Source organism: Phyllopteryx taeniolatus, unplaced genomic scaffold, assembly GCF_024500385.1.
Source record: "Phyllopteryx taeniolatus isolate TA_2022b unplaced genomic scaffold, UOR_Ptae_1.2 contig_25, whole genome shotgun sequence".
Taxonomy (NCBI): Eukaryota; Metazoa; Chordata; class Actinopteri; order Syngnathiformes; family Syngnathidae; genus Phyllopteryx; species Phyllopteryx taeniolatus.
In genome coordinates this window covers 420154-433776 of record NW_026903173.1, presented here as the reverse complement: position 1 = coordinate 433776, position 13623 = coordinate 420154, and the positions used below count along the sequence as shown (strand labels likewise).

Here is a 13623-nt window from a genome sequence, read left to right as displayed (position 1 = left end):
TGCAATTTCATAAAACACATGAAGTACACATGGTTAAAAAAGCCAGAATTAGCCAGAAGGCTAGTTTTCATCTGTAGTCCCCTGGCCATGATGTAAAAAAGCAGTAAAATACATCTACAAGACAATATAATACAGGATACATAATCAAACTATACTATTAAGAGAGAATAAAACCATAATTTTTTTGATCATAACAAAAAGACAACATAACATACTTGTCTTTTAGTGTTGGCAGCTATAGGTGTTAACTAGCCACATTTTCAGTTTTTTTGTGAAGGCCTTGTATGTTGTAAGCAGTTTAACCTCCTTAGGTAATGAGTTCCACTCACCAGCGCTCCTCACTGACCAGGCTGACTTACTGAAAGTGCTCCTGCGCAGAGGAATGAGACAGTCACCTCTGACAGAGCCTCGAGTGACACGCTCAGAGCTGTTTCTTTGGCTGATGAACTCAGCCAGAGGAGCTGGGGCCAAATCATGCAGTACTTTATAAATCAAATTTAAATCTGCAAATATGTGAAGACGGTCCCAGTTTAAAAGACTGTATTTTTTTTAAATTGCACAGTGATGATAGTGCCTTGGTTTTTTATCCATCACTTTAATTACTTGTTTGTACAAAACTTCCAATGGTTTTTTTGCATTCTGACCAGCCTGGGACCAACTGGTTATGCAATAGTTAAAGTGACTAAGAATCATCGAATGCAGGTAAATTTTTGCAGCTTCAGTTGACATTTCATTCCGAATTGCACGAAAATTTGCGAGGTTTAATTTGATATTTTTACACAATTTGTCAATATGGGCTTTAAAGGAAAGCTGTGAATCTATTATTAACCCAAGATATTTGTATTGGCTGACAATTTGCATTTTTTCTCCATTAACAAGTATGTCGGGGTCAGGTGATACTCTATTTGTTTTAGTGAAATACATGCCTACAGTTTTAGAAACATTTAGCTGTAGACAGCACTCCTGCAACCAAGTTGTGACACAGGACATTGTATTAGTATTAGTGAGTTTAGCAGCAACAGTATCTTTGGAGCGACCATGAACAAAGAAAACTGTGTCGTCTGCATACATTACGCACTCTGCTTCAGAGCAAACAGTGGGCAAATCGTTGATATAAAGACTAAATAAAAGGGGGCCCAATATTGATCCCTGAGGGACTCCAGAGGTTAGCCTAAGAGACTCTGATCTGCAGTTGTTAACTGATACAGATTGTGTTCGGTCATGCAGATATGATTCAATCCAGCTCACAGCTTTGCGAGAGAAGTTAGATTTTGAGAGCTTGGTAAGAAGAACAGAGTGATTTACTGTATCAAAAGCTTTCCTGAGGTCCAAGAACACCGCCCCTACAACTCCACCCTTGTCGAGAGAAGATTTTATTTTCTCAATGAAGAGGCATGTAGCCATTTCAGTGGAATGCTTGGATCTGAAACCAAACTGCATGGCGTGGAGAGAGGGGGAGCTGCTGATTAAATAATGGACAATCTGCTCTGACACCCATTTTTCTGCAACTTTGGAAATGGCCGGAAGAATGCTTATAGGTCGGTAGTTATTCAGAGAAGTTGAGTCACCGGATTTAAAGACAGGGGTAACAATAGCAGATTTCCAGGCCTTTGGAAAGTGACCAGATGAAATTGAAAGATTAATGATTGAGGCAATAGGAGGAGCAAGAGTTGAACCTAGATCTTTGAGCATGCTCGTGTCCATTCCAAAAACATCCTATGCCTTAGATGGTTTGAGTGAATGAATTAAATCGATAACTTTGGTCTCAGTAATATTTGTAATAGTAAAGAACTGCGTTGTAGACAATGCAGGGTATTCCTTCATTTGTTTTACTGCAAACTTAGAAGAGATTTCTGACACAGATTCAATGAAGTAATTGTTAAAAGCATCAGCCATCACTTGAGGTTCCGTCAGGATGTTTCCATTTAATTGAATTTGCATTAGTTTTGTTTTGTTATTTTGTGTAACACCCAATAGTTTTTTAATATAATTCCAGGTTATTTTTTAATTTCCCTTCGCACTATTCAGAGCAGTAATGAAAAAGTCAGCTTTAGATTTTCTTATTTCTTTCACTACCCTATTTCTCAGTGAGATAAAGTGCTGTCTATTGTATCCTGATTTGACCGACAACTTCAAGGAATGATCGCGTTCTTTCATCAGTTTCAGAATAAATGTGTTTAACCAAGGCAGGCCATTCTTTCTAGCTTTTAGTTTAATTATCCGTGTAAATTGTATAATAATTTCTTGTATTTTGTTGGCAAATTTAGAACAATCCTCATCTAAATTTTTACCAGCGAGTAATACATCCCAGTTTACTTCTTGGATGGAATCTTGGAAATTTTGTTGTTCATGTTTTGGTATCCTATTGGATTCAGTGGTGGCCAAGGGTTTGAAGCGCTTTTTATTTAATTTTCTTGAAACCATTATAAGATTGTGATCAGACAATCCTGTGAGCATATTGTATGGCTTCAAGATCCTTTCTGGCCTATTAGTAAAGGCTAGATCAATCTGAGTTCGGGTGGAGTTTGTAATTCTCGTAGGGCCATTAATAACCTGAGTCATATCCATATCATCCATAACCCTTTTCAATTTTTTCCTAACTTTGTTAACTTCCCAATTAACATTTAGGTCACCCATTATTATCACCTCTTTTGCAAGATTGAGTTGATTCAGTAACATTTCCAGCTTTTCATAGAAAGCGGCATTTGATGAGGGAGGCCTATAAATAACTACAAGAATAAAAGACATTTGTTGTGACAAAGAAACAGTTAGTCCAAGAAATTCTAATCCATTCTCATCTGTAACATGTATTTCATTACAATTAAAAGTGTCCTTGGCATAAATCATAACACCTCCTCCCTTAGAACCCTGTCTGTCGTTTCTAAACATTTTATAACCAGGTACAGATAGTATTGCTGAGGGCGAAGATTCATGGAGCCATGTCTCAGATAGGCAGAGGAAGTCAATATTTGAGTCAGTGAGAAGGTGATTGACCTGATCACTTTTCGTTAAAATGCTTCGTATATTTAAGTGTGCACAAAGAATGCCTTTTGGTTTACGTGTTGAGTCCCATATTAATTTTGAGTTATTAACGGTTTGGAACGCCCTCCATTTCCGGTGGTTTAGTATTGCGGGGTTTGGCAGCCCCCTGTTTCTTTTATTGGCAATGTTTGCATGTAGCTTTACGCTGCCAGCTTCCGCATCAGCCGTCGGTGGTGGTGGTGGTGGAGGCCCAGCCGTCGGTGGTGGTGGTGGTGGAGGCCCAGCCGTCGGTGGTGGTGGTGGTGGAGGCCCAGCCCTCGGTGGTGGTGGTGGTGGAGGCCCAGCCGTCGGTGGTGGTGGAGGCCCAGCCGTCGGTGGTGGTGGAGGCCCAGCCGTCGGTGGTGGTGGAGGCCCAGCCGTCGGTGGTGGTGGTGGTGGTGGAGGCCCAGCCGTCGGTGGTGGTGGAGGAGGCCCAGCCGTCGGTGGTGGTGGTGGAGGCTCAGCCGTCGGTGGTGGTGGTGGAGGCCCAGCCGTCGTTGGTGGTGGTGGAGGCCCAGCCGTCGTTGGTGGTGGTGGAGGCCCAGCCGTCAGTGGTGGTGGAGGAGACCCAGCCGTCGGTGGTGGTGTAGGCCCAGCCGTCAGAGGTGGAGGCCCATTGGCACACATGATAACACTTGCCTGTGCGCGGCTGGGCTTAGTCTTTGACGGAGCCGGCAGATTCAGTCACTTCGTCCTTCGTGCGCCGCCGACGAGGAGCTCCCTCCGCCGCGTTGTGACCAGCTAGCTGGCGGCACGTTAGCTCGGCGGCTAGCGAGGTTAGCCGAGTAGAAAGAGGAGGACGCGTTTCACACCGGCGGACTTCGCTGCCTCGCCAAAAGGTCCGCCGCGCCGGCCAGTTCCCTCACACCTGGGCGATGGGTTGTGCTCTGTGCGCGGCTGGGCTTAGTCTTCGACGGAGCCGGCAGATTCAGTCACTTCGTCCTTCGTGCGCCGCCGACGAGGAGCTCCCTCCGCCGCGTTGTGACCAGCTAGCTGGCGGCACGTTAGCTCGGCGGCTAGCGAGGTTAGCCGAGTAGAAAGAGGAGGACGCGTTTGACACCGGCGGACTTCGCTGCCTCGCCAAAAGGTCCGCCGCGCCGGCCGGTTCCCTCACACCTGGGCGATGGGTTGTGCTCTTCGAAGAGGAAACCGACACTTCGAGTTCATCCAGACAGAAGCGCTGCAAGTTCCCGCGCGCAGGCTCAAACTCAAACCGCCTACGTCACTTCCGCACTTCAGGATGCCTGGGGGGGAAGGGTTGATGACTAGTCTGTGTCCCAGCTGATAAGGAGACCAGGCCTCCTGTAGATGATCTTGTGTAAACAGGGTCACGAGGCAGGAATGCAGAACTATCAGTGGTTGGGGGTTGCTGGTGCCAACTGTGAATCACACGTGTCTGCTACAACAGTCACCTAGTAGTTTACCATAAAAAGCTAAAAACATACAATGACTTTATATGAGGTCAGCACATACAACAACTCCTCTCCAACTATCAGCACTCATCAAATTATCTTGTAGCCTACACCTAACTAACTAAAGAAGAGACAGCGAGTCACTCACAAGATTTGTTTGTCTGACGTGACCCAACCATTTTTATCCGGGCTTTAATAAACTCATGTCCCAAATAATTTCACAAACTCATTTTTAACTGCACATGCGCACATTTGCACATGAAACTACTAAACAAACAATACATGATATGATACACCGATCATAGGCATTGCTTCTGCAGTAGTTAGAGTCTCTTACGGCATATGGATTAGAGGGGCGCCCCGCCACGGCAATCTTTTTTTTCTCTCTTAGCTTTGTGCATGTCAGAGGCTGACACGGGAGTAGATGTTGATGTTCACTCCCGCTCCCTCCCACTCCCAGAGGTTGATCCCACTCGCTTCTAATCCCTAATGTTTAAAAAATAAAATAAAAATCCCTCTCACTACCACAGAGAGGGCTCCCAATCCCGAGTGTTTTTTTTTTTTTAAATAAAAAATCCCGCCCAATCCCACTCTTACATTGATAGATCCCAATCCCGAATGAGCAATGTTTAGCTCCATGCTCTGGGGAAATGTTCAAATATCGATTTGATTAAAGTTAAAATAAAAGATAACTGCATCATGTTTGTCACTCCCATCAGGGTTTCCACTCCCATCAACTCCCGTCTCATGGTTTCCACTCCCGTCAATTCCCAGTGTCAAAATATAAAAGCATGATTTTCAAAATAAGAGTCTATATGTATAAATGAACTAAAACTTGCCTGACGGTTCTGGCCCACGAGCCGTATTCTTGACACCTGTGGTTTAGAGAATGGAGGGATAAATGAATACTGCAAAAACTGCCCCGTGGTAATGTTCTTGACATCATTTTAAAAGTATGATTTTAATAGTTTCTTTCGATGTTTTGGTTTTCTGCCTTGGTTTCCTCATTTTCAATTTTCAGTTTCGGCCCAAACATTTTATTTCGGTGCATCACGATCAAAGATCACGTGATCGGCTAGTGACATCCCTAGTCTGAGCTTTTAAATTGTTTGTCTTTTTTTGTTGTTGTTAGTTTTTTTAGTTATTTATTTGTTTCTTTTTTTTTTTAGTTTATACGGCGCCACACATCAGATTTCACTTGATGCTAACAGATGAAAATTCTGGACTCCATCAATTGCTGAACTCCACTTAACCGATATCAAATGTGGGACAGCTGACAGTCATTTGTCCAATTCCGTTTGAATTAAGCAGTTCACAGAATGGCTGGATGGATTATGAATTCATATTTTGAGATGATTCACAGAGACAAGAATTACTCAATTTGTGTCTCTGACCCTACTGAAGATTAATTCGGTGCCACTTGCACCTGAATTTAAAGTGGCTTCAGCCGTCATCGACTGACTGTGACATGCCCGGAATGAATAAGTCATCTCTATTCAGTGTCAAGTACCCAAAAAGCCTAGTGAAAGACATGTTAAAAAAAAAAAAATAACAAAAAAAAAGAAAAGAAAAAAAAAACAGGATGTTAGTCACAGTCATATTTTATATACATATTTTGAGCACATAGAACAAAACAAATATCTTGCCAATACTGAATTAATAGGTGATTTGAATGTGCTTAGTTAAAAAACACACTCTTAGTGGGAATTGAAGGGTTTCTTGCACTGTGAGAAACAATATTTTGTAAAAGCGATGTTTATATGGACAACACCAGCATGATGTGTCACTCTTATTTGTAGGCACGAAGTGAAAAGAAAACTAATGCTTTTCATTCCCAAAAAAATGTCATTCAATATCCCTAATATTATTCCTTGACGTAACAATTGCGATGAGCATGTTTTGTTCTTAAAAATACTGAAATAAAAAATAAAAATGTTTCAATCACATTGAAACAGAGTAATTCATAGTTTTTATCATCTTCATTCATGAGATTAACCCGAAAAACAAATACATTTGAGTTTTTTTCCTTGTGCATATAGTATTATCATGATATGACTCAACTTTTGAGTGTTCCATGTTGTAAATGGGTTAGTCAATCACAATTCATAGAAAACATTGTAACAATAATACAGTATATCATAAAATAATCACAAACATGCATAAAATAGAAATGGATTACACACCCATCCATCCATCCATTTTCTGTACCGCTTATCCTCACGAGATTGCGGGCGTGCTGGAGCCTCTCCCAGCTAACTTTGGGCGAGAGGCGGGCGACACCCTGAACTGATCGCCAGCCAATCACAGGCCACATATATATAGAAACAACCATTCGCACTCACATTCACACCTACGGGCAATTTAGAGTCGCCAATTAACCTACCATGCATGTTTTTGGGATATGGGAGGAAACCGGGGTACCCGGAGAAAATCCATGCAGGCTTGAACCCGGGTCCTCAGAACTGTGAGGCGGATGTGCTAATCAGTCATCCACCGTGCCGCCGCATTTGAACCATACTACCTTAATTATTCATACCCTGGTCAAGTTTTTATTTACAGTTAATTTTATTGGTTTTTAATAGGCTTTACACAATCAGGATTTTTGGGGCTGATCATCAAGTTTTAACAAAACAATAACTGATCACCGATCTGATCACAATCACAATGGAGTAATGTGTCCATTTACATGGCTTGTTCTTTTATTGTATATACTTCTGTACTGTATACTGAGTATTGTATCCATCCATTTTCTGTACCGTTTATCCTCACTAGGGTTACGGGCGTGCTGGAGCCCATCCCAGCTCAAAATTATTTTCTAGGATTTTGACAAAAGTGAAAAATGCAGCCCTATGGGGGGCACAAGTCAGTGCAAACTGTAGGCCGTTCCCAAGCCCGGATAAATGCAGAGGGTTGCGTCAGGAAGGGCATCCGGCTTAAAACTTTGCCAAACAAATATGAACGTTCATCCAAAGAATTCCATACCGGATCGATCGTGCCCCGGGTTAACAACGTCCGCCACCGGTGCCGTCAACCTGCGGGGCGCCGTTGGAAATTCAGCTACTGTGGGTCGAAGTCAAAGAAGAAGAAGAGGTGGAAAGCGGGTTCTTCGGCAGAAAGAGAAGAGGAAAGCACAGAGCCTAGAACTGAATGTTGGGACTATGACAGGAAAATCTCGGCAGTTGGTTGACATGATGATTAGGAGTAAGGTTGATATATTGTGTGTCCAGGAGACCAGGTGGAAAGGCAGTAAGGCTAGAAGTTTAGGGGCAGGGTTTAAATTATTTTACCATGGTGTAGATTGGAAGAGAAATGGAGTCGGGGTTATATTAAAAGAAGATTTGGCAAAGAATGTCTTGGAGGTGAAAAGAGTATCAGATTGAGTGATGAGGCTGAAACTTGAAATTGAGGGTGTTATGTGTAATGTGATTAGTGGTTATGCCCCACAGGTAGGATGAAACTTGAAAATTGAGGGTGTTATGTGTAATGTGATTAGTGGTTATGCCCCACAGGTAGGATGTGACCTACAAGAGCGGAGGTAGAAGCACGCAGGTGGATTACATCTTTTGCAGACGATGTAATCTGAAGGAGGTTACCAACTGTAAGGTAGTGGTAGGGGAGAGTGTGGCTAGACAGCATAGGATGGTGGTGTGTAAGATGACTCTGGTGGTGGGGAGGAAGATTAAAAAGACAAAGGCAGAGAAGAGAAACCATGTGGTGGAAGCTGAGACATGACGAGTGTTGTGCAGCTTTTCGGGAAGAGGTGAGACAGGCTCTCGGTAGACGGGAGGTGCTTCCAGAACACTGGACCACTGCAGCCAAGGTGATCAGAGAGGCAGGCAGGAGATACTTGGTGTATCTTCTGGCAGGAAAGGAGAGAAGGAGACTTGGTGGTGGCACCTCACAGTACAGGAAATCATACAAGGAAAAAGGTTAGCTCAGAAGAAGTGGGACCCTGAGAGGACCGAGGAGAGGCGACAAAAATACATTGAGATGCGACACAGGGCAAAGGTAGAGGTGGCAAAGGCCAAACAAGAGGCATATGATGACATGTATGGCAGGTTGGACACTGAAGAAGGAGAAAAGTATCTATACAGGCTGGGCAGACAGAGGGATAGAGATGGGAAGGATGTGCAACAGGTTAGGGTGATTAAGGATAGAGATGGAAATATGTTGACTGGTGCCAGCAGTGTGCTAGCTCGATGGAAAGAATACTTCGAGGAGTTGAGGAAAATAAGAGAGAAGGGAGAGTAGAAGAGGCAAGTGTAGTGGACCAGGGAGTGGCAATGATTAGTAAGGGGGAAGTTAGAAAGGCATTAAAGAGGATGAAAAATGGAAAGGCAGTTGGTCCTGATGACATTCCTGTGGAGGTATGGAAGCATCTAGGAGAGGTGGCTGTGGAGTTTTTGACCAGCTTGTTCAATAGAATTCTAGTGCGTGAGAAGATGCCTGAGGAATGGAGAAAAAGTGTACTGGTGCCCATTTTTAAGAACAAAGGTGATGTCCAGAGCTGTGGGAACTATAGAGGAATAAAGTTGATGAGCCACACAATGAAGTTATGGGAAAGAGTAGTGGAGGCTAGACTCAGGACAGAAGTGAGTATTTGCGAGCAACAGTATGGTTTCATGCCTAGAAAGATTACCACAGATACATTATTTTCCTTGAGGATGTTGTTGGAAAAGTACAGAGAAGGTCAGAAGGAGCTACATTGTGTCTTTGTAGATCTAGAGAAAGCCTGTGACAGAGTACCCAGAGAGGAACTGTGGTACTGCATGCGGAAGTCTGGAGTGGCAGAGAAGTATGTTAGAATAATACAGGACATGTACGAGGGCAGCAGAACAGCGGTGAGGTGTGCTGTAGGTGTGACAGACGAATTTAAGGTGGAGGTGGGACTGCATCAGGGATCAGCCCTGAGCCCCTTCCTTTTTGCAGTGGTGATGGATAGGCTGACAGATGAGGTTAGACTGGAATCCCCGTGGACCATGATGTTTGCAGATGACATTGTGATCTGCAGTGAAACCAGGGAGCAGCTGGAGGAACAGTTAGAAAGATGGAGGCATGCACTGGAAAGAAGAGGAATGAAGATTAGCCAAAGTAAGACAGAATATATGTGCATGAATGAGACGGGTGGTGGGGGAAGAGTGAGGCTACAGGGAGAAGAGATAGCAAGGGTGGAGGACTTTAAATACTTGGGGTCAACCGTCCAGAGCAATGGTGAGTGTGGTCAGGAAGTGAAAAAACAGGTCCAAGCAGGTTGGAACGGGTGGAGGAAGGTGTCAGGTGTGTTATGTGACAGAAGAGTCTCTGCTAGGATGAAGGGCAAAGTTTATAAAACAGTGGTGAGGCCAGCCATGATGTACGGATTAGAGACAGTGGCACTGAAGAGACAACAGGAAGCAGAGCTGCAGGTGGCGAAAATGAAGATGTTGAGGTTCGCTCTTGGAGTGACCAGGTTGGATAAAATTAGAAATGAGCTCATCAGAGGGACAGCCAAGGTTAGATGTTTTGGAGACAAAGTTAGAGAGAGCAAACTTCGATGGTTTGGGGACATCCAGAGAAGAAATAATGAGTATATTGGTAGTAGGATGATGAGGATGGAGCTGCCATGCAAGAGAGCTATAGGAAGACCAAAGAGAAGGTTGATGGATGTCGTGAGGGAAGACATGATGGCAGTTGGTGTTCAAGAGGAGGATGCAGGAGATATCCTTTTCCATGTCAGCCTGACGCGCTGTGGCGACCCCTAACGGGACAAGCCGAAAGGAATAGAAGAAGTCAAACACAACACAAGTAAACACAAAATGCAGCAGTTCTTTTATTAAGGGAGAAAAAGTATGAAAAAGTGATTCCACCCGCCCGTTAAAACAAACTTAACTTTGGTGTATCATACCTGAGTTCAATTCCTCGAGTTACACCCAGCCCTGATACTGCCACACCTGTTCACAATCAAGAAATCACTTGAATAGGACCGACCTGCCTGACAAAGTAAAGTAGACCAAAAGCTTGAGACCATGCCGAGATCTGAAGAAATTCAGGAACAAATGAGAAAGAAAGTAATTGAGATCAGTGTGAAAAAGGTTATAAAGTGATTTTTAAAGCTTTGGGACTCTAGTGAACCACTATTATCTACAATGGTGAAAAGATAGAACAGTGGTGACTCTTCCCAGGAGTGGCCGGGCGACCAAAATTACCCCAAAAGCGCACCGACGACTCATCCAAGAGGTCACAAAAGACCCCACAACAACATCCAAAGAACTGCAGGCCTCACTTGCCTCAGTTAAGATCAGTCTTCACGACTGCACCATAAGAATGAGACTGGGCAAAAATGGTCTGCATGGCAGAGTTCCAAGACGAAAACCACTGCTGAGCAAAAAGAACAAGAGAGCTCGTCTTAATTATACCAGAAGACATCTTGATGATCCCCAAGACTTTTTGGAAAACACCTTTTCGGAAGGTGTGTGTCCCATTACATCTGGCGTAAAAGTAACAGCGCATTTCAGAAAAAGAGCATCATACCAAGAGTGAAATATTGTGGTGGTACTGCAATGGCCGGGGGCTGTTTTGCAATTTCAGGACCTGGAAGACTTACTGTGATAAATGGAACCATGAATTCTGCTGTCTACCAAAAAATCTTGAAGGAGAATATCTGGCCATCTGTTCCTGACCTCAAGCTGAAACGAACTTTGGTTTTCCAGCAGGACAATGATCCAAAACACACCAGCAAGTCCACCTCTGAATGGCTGAAGAAAAACAAAATGAAGACTTTGGAGTGGCCTCGTCAAAGTTCTGACCTGAATCCTATTGAGATGCTTTGGCATGACCTTAAAAAGGTGGTTCATGCCCAAAAAAACCCTCCAATGCAGCTGAATAACAACAATTCTGCAAAGAAGAGTGGTCCAAAATTCCTCCACAGCGCTGTAAGAGACTCATTGCAAGTTATCGCAAATGCTTGATTGCACTTGTTACTGCTAAGGGTGGCGCAACCAGTTATTAGGTTTCGGGGGGAATCACTTTTTTTATTTTTTTTTTTAATGGGAAACATTTAAGTGTGACTAACTAAAAAAAAAAAAAAGAAATCGGTAAGGGGCAAACACTTTTTCACACCACTGTAGGGTCCCCACTAAATACTGTAGATGTGATGTCACTTCGTGTTTGTACATGTTAATTAAAACTGTGGCTGGTACTACACTGTCACTGAAGAGTTCACTCAGGATTTAGAGAACTAGTGATGACATGATGCTGTAACAGCTGAATATTTGACAGGTTTCTTAGCAATGTCTTTATTAATTGTAACTTAATTACATAAATTCATACGATTTAACAGACCCCAATTTAACAATTATTTTAAATTGTGCGCAACCACCCCGAAAATGTGGTTCCAAGAGGTTATGAAAAAGTTGTACATATTCATTCTAGTGTGCTACCTAGAGGTTATGAAAAAAGTGTAGCCTACACTTTCATTCCAATATGACTGGGGTACATATGACTGCATATATGTACAACCCCAATTCCAATGAAGTTGGGACGTTGTGTTCAACATAAATAAAAAAAGAATACAATGATTTTCAAATCATGTTCAACATATATTTAATTGAATACACTACAACGACAAGATATTTAATGTTCAAACTGATAAACTTTATTGTTTTTAGCAAATAATCATTAACTTAGAATTTTATGGCTGCAACATGTTCCAGAAAAACTGGCCCAGAAAAGCTGGGTCAGGATCATGTTACATCACCAATGTCACCAACACTCAATAAACGTTTGGGAACTGAGGACACTAATTGTTGAAGCTTTATAGGCGGAATTCTTTCCCATTCTTGCTTGATGTACAGCTTCAGCTGTTCAACAGTCCGAGGTCTCCGTTGTCGTATTTTACGCTTCATAATGCACCACACATTTTCAATGGGAGACAGGTCTGAACTGCAGGCAGGCCAGTCTTTTACTACGAAGCCACGCTGTTGTAACATCTGCAGAATGTGGTTTGGCATTGTCTTACTGAAATAAGCAGGGGCGTCCATGAAAAAGACGCTTGGATGGCAGCAAATATTTCCTCAAGACCTGTACATATCTTTCAGCATTAATGGTGCCTTCACAGATGTGTAAGTTACCCAGGCCATTGGCACTAACACAGCCCCATACCATCACAGATGCTGGTTTTTTAACTTTGCGTCCATAACAGTCCGCATGGTTCTTTTCCTGTTTGGCCCGGAGGACACGACGTCCACAATTTCACAAAAGAATTTGAAATGTGGACTCGTCGTACCACAGAACACTTTTCCACTTTGCATCAGTCCATCTTAGATGAGCTCGGGCCCAGAGAAGCCGGCGGCGTTTCTGGGTGTTGTTAATAAATGGAGCCCATGTAGTGAAATTCCTAAATTCCTTGCAATTGTACGTTGAGGAACATTGTCCTTAAACTGTTCGACAATTTTCTCACACACTTGTTCACAAGGAGGTGAACCTCGCCCCATCTTTACTTGTGAATGAATGAGCAATTCAAGGAAGCTCCTTTTATACCCAATAATGGCACCCACCTGTTCCCAATTAGCCTGTTCACCTGTGGGATGTTCCAAACAGGTGTTTGATGAGCATTCCTGAACTTTCTCAGTCTTTTTTGCAGCTTGTCCCAGCTTCTTTGGAACATGTTGCAGCCATAAAATTCTAAGTTAATGATTATTTGCTAAAAACAATAAAGTTTATCAGTTTGAACATTAAATATCTTGTCTTTGTAGTGTATTCAATTAAATAGAGGTTGAACATGATTTGCAAATCATTGTATTCTGTTTTTATTTGTTTTTAACACAATGTCCCAACTTCATTGGAATTGGGGTTGTACAAATATGATCATAAATTTACATACCCAGGCAGATTTTTTTTTTCATTGTTTTTTTAATTATTATTTTTATTATTATATATATATATTTTAATACGACTGATGACTGAACAACAACCATCATTAATTTCTTTATGGTTATGTTTTGTTTAATGATAATGTTTTTTGAAACGTTTGACAGTTTAATTTGAATCCCATTAAAATAAAATTAAATGTGTTTCGGCTGGTGCTTCATGTTTTCTTAAGAATTGTACACATCTTACAAATTCTGCCCGGGCAAGCAAACATATAAGCACAACTGTGTGTTTTCTCATTTACTAAATGAAAGTAGGGCTGTGAATTTCAAAATATGAGCAA

General features: G+C 42.5%; 1 protein-coding gene across 2 annotated transcripts in view; it reads left to right on the top strand.

Moving 5' to 3' along the window:
* The window catches only part of top3b (DNA topoisomerase III beta), a 115266-nt gene that overhangs the window by 74215 nt on the left and 27428 nt on the right, over positions 1-13623 (top strand). The gene's annotated exons all lie outside the window — the stretch shown is intronic.